Source organism: Bos grunniens, chromosome X (genome assembly GCF_055505025.1).
Source record: "Bos grunniens cultivar Pamir isolate PY7600 chromosome X, Bosgru_T2T1.0, whole genome shotgun sequence".
Taxonomy (NCBI): Eukaryota; Metazoa; Chordata; class Mammalia; order Artiodactyla; family Bovidae; genus Bos; species Bos grunniens.
The window spans coordinates 86,218,076-86,231,019 of NC_141194.1; positions in this window are offsets into that span (position 1 = coordinate 86,218,076).

The following is a 12,944-nucleotide window of genomic DNA, read 5'->3' on the forward strand; positions in this document are numbered from 1 at the left end:
CTTTCCCAAACTCCACTCTACTTTTTAGCCACTCTGCTTAACTTCTCTAATTTGTTGCCCCATGCAACTTAATTGGCAATTTTCTGAAAGGAAAAAAACCTGGGCTGAATGTCATGCTCACTTTTCTGTGCTTCTCCTATCTCCAGATGGTGGCCACTTAAGACTTTGGCACAACATAAACTCCAGTTTTTATCCCTCCAGTCTTGTGATATTACCTAAAGCTCTGATGGCCTCTCTGCCTCTTCAGAGTCATCCTCTTCTCAGTGTCTGGGCCAAGAATTAACATATCCTAAGGGAAAAAACAACATGTAGGAAGTTGGGCTTACTTTGATGAGTTTCCCTCCTTTCTGGAATCTCCCTTCCCAAGTCCTGGTTCCCTGATACTTTCAAAAAGGATTTTGGTTTTTGGAATTTTACCTGATTTTTAAAGTTACTCTCAGCAACAACATTGATCTGCTACAAGTTGTTCCATCCTGAATCAGAAGTCCCTTGTATGGTACAATGTTTTCATAAGTATTGGGCCTGGAATTTTCTTGTATATTTCTCTAATTTATGTACCCATAACTGAATTGGAAACCAGATGTTTGCAATTCCTTAAATACGTAATGTTTAATGATGATGGTGCCAGTGTGACAATGTGTGTATCAGTCAGATTTTAGTGTAGGAAAGAGAAGCCACTCTAAGAACTTTAAGCAGGAATGGATGTCTTTACCTCTTTATTACAAAAATGGAATTATGTAACCTGTTTTATTAAATACAGCATATATCATGACATATATACACAGCATTTTTTTTTAGTTTGATCTAAAATATCTCATAGTGTAGATGTACTGTAATGAATTTAGCCATCCTTCTATTTATGGAAATTCAGGTAGTCTCCAGGGTTTTATTTTTCTTGCCAATGAAAATAACACTGCAATAAATGTCTTTGTGGCAGTGAATCCTGATGCTCTTATTTCTGTACAGTAGAATTTTCTAAGTAAGACTGCTGGGTCAAAGGGTATACGTATTTTAAAGCTGTAATAGATACAGTTAGACTGCACTCTAGAAAGTTTATAACAATTTACAGGAATGAATTTAAAACAGAGAAATGAATACTTACAAAGTTGCCAGAAGGTCTAAAGGAGGAGAGTGGAGTCTAGATTTAAAAGAATAGTTCTAAAAAATACTGAACTGAAACCTCAAGGGACCTCCTCCTTTTGATGTCACCTCTAGAGCCCTGCCAGAATCAAGGGCCTGCCATTGTCACCTCGGTATCTGGTACAGCTCTCTCTGAGTACCCAGGGAGGTGGATGAAGAGCATCAATAACTGCGAACCAGTGATTAGAAATTACATTGAGAAACTGCTCTTGCTGCCTTTGCTGGGGGTAACTCCTCTGTTCCTCTTGATACCCAGGAAGCTGGAAAAGAAACACTGCAGAAAATCCTCATATCTATAAGCAGGGCTACAATTTCTAGCTTGTCAACCCACTTCCAGGGACTTCCCTGGTAGTTTGGTGGTAAAGATTCCACCTGCCAGTGCAGGAGACATAAGAGATATGGGCTTGATCCCTGGGTCAGGAAGATCCCCTGGAGAAGGAAATGGCAACCTGCTCCAGTATTTTTGCTTGGGAAATCCCACAGACAGAGGAGCCTGGCAGGCCACAGCCCATAGGGTCGCAAAAGAGTTAGACAATACTTAGTGACTAAAAAACAACAACAGCCTATTTCTATCTGCCAGACTTTTACATAAGTGAATCTAGGTAGGTGATATCTAATTTACATGCAAAACCCTAGCTGGGTGGGACTCTGTGGTGGAATGGACATGGAGTAAACCAATCCATACTGCTAGCTACATTCTATAGTTATTATACATTATTATATAACTAACTACCCAATTTTACATAATGCTGGGCAAGACATTAATTAGGGGCTATTCTCTTGATACCACTGGACCTTAGAAGTGGGAGAAGAGACAGAGAGACTCTTTACAAAACAGGAAATTCATATCACTTAAAGAATTAAGGCAAAAGAATGTTTGAATAACTCACCAGTAATCCAAAAATGCATATTAAAATCAGATACCATTTTGGGGGAAGGACCTGTGAAATTAACAAATATAAATTTGAGACAAGATAGAGCTGATGACAGAGCAATAAAATGGACACTTTCATTTTATTCACTGTTAGAGCATAAATTGGCCCAAATATTTTGGAAAATAAATAGACCATGTGTGTTAAAATCATTATTGATGTTTGTATACTCTAACCCAGTAATTTCACTTCTGGGAATCTATTCAAAGGTAATAATCCTGATATACTGAAAAGAAGTTTATATTAAAAGATATTCATTGTAGCATCACTTATAATAGAAAAATGGAAGCAATCTAAGTTTATAATAATAGGGGAATGGTTGAGTGAATTTTGGATCATACACAAAATTAAATATTCCACTGCCATAAAATAATGCATAAGTGAAATGATAATGATGTTAGCCAGAAACTTTCATTTTAATCCATTAAATACTAAAGGCATAGTATCTAAGATCTATGACCTTTTAGGTCTATGACCTAAAAGATGATGCTGTTAAAGTGCTGCACTCAATATGCCAGCAAATTTGGAAAACATAGCAGTGGCCACAGGACTGGAAAAGGTCAATTTTCATTCCAATCCCAAAGAAAGGCAATGCCAAAGAATGTTCAAACTACCGCACATTTGCACTCATCTCACATGCTAGCCAAGTAATGCTCAAAATTCTCCAAGCTAGGCTTCAACAGTATGTGAACTGAGAACAAAGGCAGAGGAACCAGAGATCAAATTGCCAACATCCGTTGGATCATCAAAAAAGCAAGAGAGTTCTAGAAGAACATCTACTTTTGCTTTATTGACTATGCTAAAGCCTTTGACTGTGTGGGTCATAACAAACTGTGAAAAATTCTTAAGAGATGGGAATACCAGACCATCTTACCTGCTTCCTGAGAAATCTATATGCAGGTCAAGAAGCAACAGTTAGAACTGGACATGGAACAATGGACTGGTTCCAAATTGGGAAAGTACATCAAGGTTGTATAGTGTCACCCTGTTTATTTAACTTATATGCAGAGTACCTCATGCAAAATGCTCGGTTGGATGAAGCACAAGCTGAAATCAAGATTGCCAGAAGAAATATCAATAACCTCAGATACACAGATGACACCACCCTTATGACAGAAAACGAAGACTTCTTTAAAGAAGTATTTAAAGAGCCTCTTGATGAAAGTGAAAGAGGAGAGTGAAAAAGCTGGCTTAAAACTCAACATTCAAAAAACAAAGATCATGGCATCTGGTTCCATCACCTCATGGCAAATAGATGGGGAAACAATGGAAACAGTGATAGACTTTATTTTTGGGGGCTCCAAAATCACTGCAGATGGTGACTGCAGCCATGAAATTAAAAGACACTTACTCCTTGGAAGGAAAGTTATGACCAACCTAGATAGCATATTCAAAAGCAGAGACACTACTTTGCCAACAAAGGTCTGTCTAGTCAAGGCTATGGTTTTTTTCTGTTAATTTAAATTTATATATTTTAATTGGAGGCTAATTAGTTTACAATATTGTATTGGTTTTTCCAGTGGTCATGTATGGATGTGAGAGTTGGACCATAAAGAAAGCTTAGAGCTGAAAAATTGATGTTTTTGAACTGTGGTGCTGGAGAAGACTCTTGAGAGCCCCTTGGACGGCAAGGAGATCAAACCAATCAATCCTAAAGGAAATCAGTCCTGAATATTCATTGGAAGGACTGATGCTGAAGCTGAAGCTGCAATACTTTGGTAACCTAATTCGAAGAACTGACTCGTTTGAAAAGACCCTGATGCTGGGAAAGATTGCAGGCAGGAGGAGAAGGGGATGACAGAGGATGAGATGGTTGGATGGCATCACTGACTCAGTGGACATGAGTTTGAGCAAGGTGATGGACAGGGAAGCCTGGTGTATTGCAGTCCATGGCGTCACAAAGAGTCAGACAGTACTGAGAAAGTGAACTTACTGACTGACCTTTTCAAGGACCTGCAAATGTGCTTTACACTTGATGAAAATTATTGGCTTCAAATTATGTAGGTAACTGCAAAATTAAAGCCAATAAATGTCTAAGTAAATGTAAAAAAATGTAACACATTAATTTTATAAATTATTTCTTTTTGTATTCAGAAACATTATATCAGAAAAAAATTGATGGTTAGATTATATCAGTTTGTAAGAACTCCTGAGTATACATGATCTCTGCTAAGAAGTCATAAGTTCTAAATTTCAAAAGTTCAAAAGTTCTAAATTTCTAAAGTTCAAAAATTTCAAAATTTTAAAAGTTACTTCAATTTAGCAAAAAATATATTTAATGTAGGATGTGAGTACATGTTAAAAGTATAAATTGAAATATATAGAGTAGCCCTCCAAAAGTAAGAGTACATGGGGTTTAGTATGGTCTTAAAATGCTCTGCCTAAGAAATGCCATGTTTTTAGTACCTAGTGTGTGCCAAGCTCTTTATATGCATCATCTTTAATCCTCACAACAGTACTGGTTTGTAGCTCTGTTTAATCATCATTTCTTTCATAAGAGGAATTATGCAAGTATCTCAAGATCACATGGCTAGGAAAGGTGAAGCTGGAATTCGAAGGCAGGTTGGCTTGACTCCACATCCTGAACCTTTAAGTTTATGTATGTTATAGTGTTATTTTTTTTAAAGGAGCTTACACAATTGTATATGCGGTTTGATTGTGACTTTAGAAAAAGTACAGTATTCATTAAGAACAAAATTTTTCTGATTTTTACTGTTCTGCATTTTCTAAAATATTTTTACAAGTCATGCAACACTTAAAAAAAATTGAGTTGGAGCATACTTGCGCAACAGTGACATCCTGTGGATATATGGGTCATTGCAGTCTTAGCTTTAATTTCAGTTGGGGAGCTGACTGCTTGAAGGCAGCGCTGAGCTTTATGTTGGTCAAGATTTCTGGGCTGAATGTGGCAGAAAACTTGGTCAGGATTCCACTTTTTCTCTCAAAATTGGAGAAGAAAATTTCTAATGTCATTTTTTTGGCAATTAAGTAGAGTTTAATGTGATTTTATTATACTTAAAATATTGTTCTGGGAAGGGTCTGTAAGTTTCACAAAATTGCCAGGAATCCACAGCAGGAAAAGTTCACTAATGCCTTGATTGAGTGTATTCTAGACAGGCTACTCCACCAGCTAGGTCCTGAAGAGAAGATCACAAGAAGCGGAGCTGCCACTGACTCATAGATAAATAAATAGACAGATAAATAGGTGAATAAAATACTCTCTAATAGCTTCTCTGCATCCTGAAGCAATATAGCAAAGTCATTACGCTCCCAGCCCTGGATCCATGTTGCCTGAATGTGACTCTAGCATTTCCTAGCTTTGTGATCTTGGCCAACTCACACAACCCCTCTGTACTTTATCTTTTTCTCCATCTCTAAAGTGAGGATAAGTATTGTCCCGTCTTAGGGTTTTGTGAGAAAGAAATGAAATAATACACTTACAGTGTCATTTGGGGGGTGCTTAATGATTGGTAATTATTATATTGCCTGCTTCCCAAAACTAACCTTCCTTTAAGAATCAGTATATAACTTGTTGAGCATTATAAGCAAAGAGAACTTTGTCACTAATACTAAATTCACAAAAGAACTTTCAGTGGGATCAGGTTTATATGAAACATTTAAAGAGAAGTTGAAAATTGCCGTTCAGAGCCTGTACTGGAATAAGGAACATCTGGCTTGAGCCCAAGCAAGTTACCTGATCTGTCTATGCCTCATTTGTCAAAGATGGAGAAAATAATAGTATGTGCATCATAGAGTTTTTGTGATAATTGAAAAGTGAGAGTGCCTTTCATGCTTGTAGCACATGTAGAGCTCACAGCAACTGTTAAATTTTGTTGTCCTCCTTATCCTCAGTGGGGTTACATATGACATGGCAGCCCTTGTGGCAAAATGTGTATGATTGTCTAATATCATTTCTTGTAGTTTTCCTCTCCCATTCTCAGTCATCTTCCCCTACCTCCCTTGCTTCTTAGGCTCTCACATGACTTCCTGACTGCAAAGAGCTACTTGTCCAAGCCTTGTTCTGGATGATTAACTAGGAACACATCATTCTGGACCTATTTTTATAATTGAGGGCCCAGCCCTGCAGAACTATTCATACTGTGTCTTGAAAAGAATGCATAGATCCCAGGGTAATGTCATGGAAAGCCTTGGCCACTTTCCCATGATGTATATAATTGGAAGTTTCCTGTAGTGTTTAGCAGTACAAAAAAGAATGATTAAATATTAAGGGATTGTGTTTCTGCTTTTGCAGCTAAAGTTAAGAAGGAATCTAGAAATATGTGTCTGGCTTCACAATCAGTCTTGTGGGGAGAGAGGGTTGGATTCCTTTGGATCCTTTTGTTCCATGGCTCCTTAGGAAATAAAAATCATCCAGAGATGCCTGAATTCTGTAAATCACTAGGCTTCAATACAGGGAACATAGAATGGGAACTGATATAAGCTTCAATAAAATCCAGTAGAATCCCATGAACGTTTTTCAACAAGACCCCTGAGGGACAACATTTAATCAGACAATGTAGCTGATGTTTCTGACACAGTGATTCTAAAAGGTCCATAGGAATGATCCCTAAGACTGTACTCATAAATGAATGTAAAATTTTTGCAATTTTTAGACTCACAAGGAACCCAAGTGGTTTTGAATCATTGTCATTTATCATCACTAATTATACTGTCACTGAGGGAGGTCTAGAGATCCAATGGATATTTTTGAGCTTATGGATAAATCCAGCGGTCTCACCCTATGATGCCTTTTAAGACACCTTGACTCTAAAGCTAGACCATTTGTTTTCACAATCTGGCTCCACCACATAGTAGTTGTGCATCCTTGGGCAAGTTACTTGACCTCTCTGTGCTTCAGTTTCCTCATCTATAAAAAGTGGGTGATAGTAATACTACAAATCCTATAGGACTATTGTGATGATTCAGTGATTTAGTACATGTAAAGCCCATAGAACAGTGCCTAGTACATAGTGAACCTGTTCAGTTCAGTCGCTCAGTCGTGTCTGACTCTTTGCAACCCCATGAATCGCAGCACGCCAGACCTCCCTGTCTATCACCAACTCCCCGAGTTCACTCAGACTCACGTCCATCGAGTCAGTGATGGCCATCCAGCCATCTCATCCTCTGTCATCCCCTTCTCCTCCTGCCCCCAATCCTCCCAGCATCAGAATCTTTTCCAATGAGTCAACTCTTCGCATGAGGTGGCCAAAGTACTGGAGTTTCAGCTTTAGCATCATTCCTTCCAAAGAAATCCCAGGACTGATCTCCTTCAGAATGGACTGGTTGGATCTCCTTGCAGTCCAAGGGACTCTCAAGAGTCTTCTCCAACACCACAGTTCAAAAGCATCAATTCTTCAGCGCTCAGCCTTCTTCACAGTCCAACTCTCACATCCATACATGACCACAGGAAAAACCATAGCCTTGACTAGACAGACCTTTGTTGGCAAAGTAATGTCTCTGCTTTTCAATATGCTGTCTAGGTTGGTCATAACTTTCCTTCCAAGGAGTAAGCGTCTTTTAATTTCATGGCTGCAGTCACCATCTGCAGTGATTTTGGAGCCCCCAAAAATAAAGTCTGACACTGTTTCCACTGTTGCCCCATCTATTTCCCATGAAGTGATGGGACTGGATGCCATGATCTTCGTTTTCTGAATGTTGAGCTTTAAGCCAACTTTTTCACTCTCCTCTTTCACCTTCATCAAGAGGCTTTTGAGTTCCTCTTCACTTTCTGCCATAAGGGTGGTGTCATCTGCATATCTGAGCTGATTGATATTTCTCCTGGCAATCTTGATTCCAGCTTGTGTTTCTTCCAGTCCAGCATTTCTCATGATGTACTCTGCATATAAGTTAAATAAGCAGGGTGACAATATACAGCCTTGACATACTCCTTTTCCTATTTGGAACCAGGCTGTTGTTCCATGTCCAGTTCTAACTGTTGCTTCCTGACCTGCATACAGATTTCTCAGGAGGCAGGTCAGGTGGTCTGGTATTCCCATCTCTTTCAGAATTTTCCACAGTTTATTGTGATCCACACAGTCAAAGGCTTTGGCATAGTCAATAGAGCAGAAATAGATGTTTTTTTGGAACTCTCTTGCTTTTTCCATGATCTGATGTTGGCAATTTGCTCTCTTGTTCCTCTGCCTTTTCTAAAACCAGCTTGAACATCAGGAAGTTCACGGGTCACGTATTGCTGAAGCCTGGCTTGGAGAATTTTGAGCATTACTTTACTAGCATGTGAGATGAGTGCAATTGTGCGGTAGTTTACGCATTCTTTGGCATTGCCTTTCTTTGGGATTGGAATGAAAACTGACCTTTTCCAGTCCTGTGGCCAGTGCTGAGTTTTCCAAATTTGTTGGCATATTGAGTGCAGCACTTTCACAGCATCATCTTTCAGGATTTGAAATAGCTCAACTGGAATTCCATCCCCTCCACTAGCTTTGTTTGTAGTGATGCTTTCTAAGGCCCACTTGACTTCACATTCCAGGATGTCTGGCTTTAGGTCAGTGATCACACCATCGTGATTATCTGAGTCATGAAGATATTTTTGTACAGTTCTTCTGTGTATTCTTGCCACCTCTTCTTAATATCTTCTGCTTCTGTTAGGTCCATACCACTTCTGTCCTTTATTGAGCCCATCTTTGCATGAAATGTTCCCCTGATATCTCTAATTTTCTTGAAGAGATCTCTAGTCTTTCCCATTCTGTTGTTTTCCTCAATTTTTTGCGTTGATTGCTGAGGAAGGCTTTCTTATCTCTTCTTGCTATTCTTTGGAACTCTGCATTCAGATGCTTATATCTTTCCTTTTCTCCTTTGCTTTTCGCTTCTCTTCTTTTCACAGCTATTTGTAAGGCCTCCTCAGACAGCCATTTTATTTTTTTGCATTTCTTTTCCATGGGGATGGTCTTGATCCCTGTCTCCTGTACAATGTCACGAACCTCATTCCATAGTTCATCAGGCACTCTATATATCAGATCTACTCCCTTAAATCTATTTCTCACTTCCACTGTATAATCATAAGGGATTTGATTTAGGTCCTACCTGAATGGTCTATTGGTTTTCCCTACTTTCTTCAATTTGTAGTAACTGTTAATTATCATTATTAACAAAAGAGAGACAAGTGTTTATGGAACTCAGTAAAAATATCTCTTTAGAAGTTTATATATTTTTATGTAAATTTTATTTATATAATTTTATTCATGTATTTCTCAGCTACTCCTACCTAGAAATTTGGAATCTCATGTCTATTCAGGATTTTCGAGCTTTTCTTGAATATGGCTCCTTGAGCATCCATCCTAGCCCTCATCAGAACACTCCTGTGAAGTATCTGCTAGCACTGTAGGGAGATCTAGAAGGCCCTCACTTGCATGAATATTTCCATCAGGTTACCCAGCATTCCACAATTAGGGATTGTTTCCTTTGGGTAGTCACCAGGTTTTCCTGGAGCCCCTGTTAAGATGCAAGCAGCCTTGGAGGCATAGCACAAGAGATGCATTAGTGGAATGTAGCAAGGATAAGAATGGGCTTTGTTCGAGCCAAATGGCCTTGGGTTTGAATTTTAACTACATCACTTATTCAGAATCAGACTGTCTGGGTTTAAATTCTGGCTCCACTGATTAGTGGCTGTGTGACTTTGGGTAAGTTACTTTAACCTCCTATCTTTATGTCTGCAATTCAAACAGTATCTACGTTATGGGATCACTGTGCAGATTAAAGGAACTAGGGATTCCAAGATAGGGATGCCGACCATATCAAAGTACTCAATAAATATTATTATTGTCTAACTTATCTGAGTCTTGGTATCTTCCTTTACAGAATGGGGGGAATAATAGCTACTTTCATGGTTATTGTGAATATAAAATGAGATCATATACATATAAAAATGTTTACTATACTAAAAAAAAAGGCAGACAAATAATGAGTATTGGCAAGAACAGGTGGAGAAACAAGAACTCTTATGTATTTATGGTGGGAATGTAAAATGGTATAGCTTCTTTGTTTTCTTAGCTTTTTAAAAATTTGTTTGGCCTCCATGTGCAACTTGTGGGATCTTAGTTTCCTGACTAGGGATGGAACCTGGGCCCCCGACAGTGGAAGCGTAGAGTCCCAACCACTGGATCACCAGGGAAATCTCAGGTATAGCCTCTTTGGAAAACAATTTGACAGTTTCTCAGAAAGCTAAACAGAGTTATCATCACATGACCCAGCAATTTTATGTTTAGGTATATACACAAAAGAATTGAAAAAATATGTCCACACAAAAACTTGTACACATGTTGGTAGAAGCATTATTCATACTAGCTAAAAAGTGGAAATTACCCAAATGTCTGTCCATTCATAAATGAGGGAACAAAATGTAATATATTCAATAAAGTAGAAAATTATTCAGTGATATTAATAAAAGCGAATGAAGTACTGATCCATGCTACCATATGTATGACCTTTGAAAACATTGTGCCGAGTCACAAATGACAGAATATTGTATGTGTGCATTTATATGAAATTTCCAGAATAGGCAAATCCACAGAAAGTAGATTGGTGGTTGACAATGGCTGGGAGGAGGGGAAGAATAGAGAATGACTGCTAAATGGATACAAGATTTCTTTGTGGGGGGTGGTAAAAATGCTCTGGAATTGGACAGTGGTGATGGTTATACAACTGTGTGGTTATATATATCAAAGCCACCAGATTGTATGCTTTTAAGGAGTGAATTTTATGGTATGTGAATTGTGTCTCAATAAACCTGTTAGTTTTTTTAATGTCTGCCATGTGGTAGTCATCATTTAACAGAAGTCATTTTTAGCCACCAACACCTCAGCTCTTACTTTAGGATTCCAGAACAGTTCCCTGAATGAATGACACTCATGACAAGGAAGATTGCTAAGGGAAAATGGATAGAATTAAAGGGTGAGAGTATGTGCAGAGTTGAGGGGAGGGAGTTGGGGGTTTCTTTTGGAAGGAAAGGCAGTGAAGGCATTCAAGGAGAACAGAAGAAGGAGACAAACTTCACCTACTTTGAATTTTGCAGGGAGTCAGCCTGCAACCTTTCATATCGTGGACTGGAATCACAACTGATGAATGTTCTGGCATTTAAAGCCATCCTGCAAAAAGGGTGATATGTGTTATTAGAATGGAAAAAGGAAGAACAAAGAACTCAGAGGCAAAATCCGAGGGTATATGAATCCAACTTTGAAAGGTAGAAGAAGGCAGTAAGTAATCTGTTGAGGACGAATTTATCCAGAGGACTGTTTGTTAATCTCTGGGTCAATGCATTTAGGTCAGCACCAACTCTGCTACAGGTAGGATCAATTTAAAGGATTAGAAGTGTCTCTAAATCCTAATCCTAGTCTTGGGCTAGGGATGCTGAAGAGTAATTTTAAAAACGGTTTACTATCCCTCTCAATTATTTACCCCATTAATGGAATTTATCAACAGACTGGAGTCCTTGGCAGGATTATGAATGCATAGAGGATGCACCAAAATGGACACACTGAGTAGCCATGCCAGAGATTTGCCTGTGCAGATGGTAAATTGAAGACATTTGAGCAGTGAATTACATGGTGAGTAGTTGACAGCTCTTGTTTATTAGAAAGATTGTAGTGGGGAAAAAACAGCCCACTTGGCAGCTCAGACTTCTGACTGAGATACATCAGTTTTACGGCAATATGTAGTGGGGGAAAAAAAGAAACAAAATAAAGAATGAAAGAGGAGAAAGAATGAAAGAAAAGGGTTGAAAAAGGCGCTTTCAGGACACTTTAAATCAAGATTTGGGCTCAAAGGCTCTCATCCAAGTTTTCATTTAGTTACTCTCATGATTCTTTTTTATTTCTTCCTGATGTTGTCTGACACAAGCTGTTAACTTGACTCAGGCTGTAACTGCAAAGATCAATCATCCATAGATGTCTTCAGCTTGACAAGCTAGGATGAAGAACCATTTTCCTCAGAGCTATTTGTCATAGTCTTTCTTTGTACAGGTTTAAAGAACACACATTTCCCTTGTGAAATCAGGCTTCCCGTCACATTATGAAAGCTACCAGAAATAAAATGTTGCATCCCTATGCTCTAGTTACTTTCCATGGAAGCCCGATTCCATGCAGGACTTCAAACCTGAGTTATCTGGGCAATAGCCCCAGAAGAGCTGTGGGTCAGTAGTATTCAACTTTTAAAATTTCATACCTTCAAACTTTCAGTTATATCCATATTTCCTTTTAACCTGAAGGAAGGCTTCAGCAGGCTTGTTGTGAAGGTGGTGTTTTTCACATGAGAACTTTTGTTTTTAAACCCAATGAAGAAGGCTTAGGGTATCCTCTCTCACCCCTCCCTCCCTCTTCCTTTTTTTCCCTTCCCTCCTTTCTTCCTTGTCTTCCTCTCTTTTCTGTCTTCCCACATGTTTTCTCAGACTAAGTTTGCTTCTGAAAAATTTTGGGATCAGGGATTAAGACTAAATTCTAGAGCAACACAGAACTTTCTGATCTCCAAGGGAGTCCTGGAACAGTTAGAAATACCACTCAAGGCATGAAATAGAGCCCAGGAAGAATGGAGGGACAAATCTTCAGCTTGGAAGTTGTTTAACAAAGGGCAACACCTAGACAAATACAAATAGAAAGGTATTTTCTGACATGTGCCTTGAGGAAGGATCTATGTTGTAAATGTGTAAAATTGAAAAATGCTACACAAAAAGAGCAAAATTTTAATTTAAATTTTTATTATAAGAACACTTAACATGAGATCTACTCTCTTAACAAAATTTTAAGTGCAAAATATATACTGTTAACTATAGGCACTGTGTTGTACAGTAAATCACTAGATCTTTTTCAACTTGATTAACTGAAACTTTATATTCATTGAACAACAACTCACCATTTCCCTCTCTCC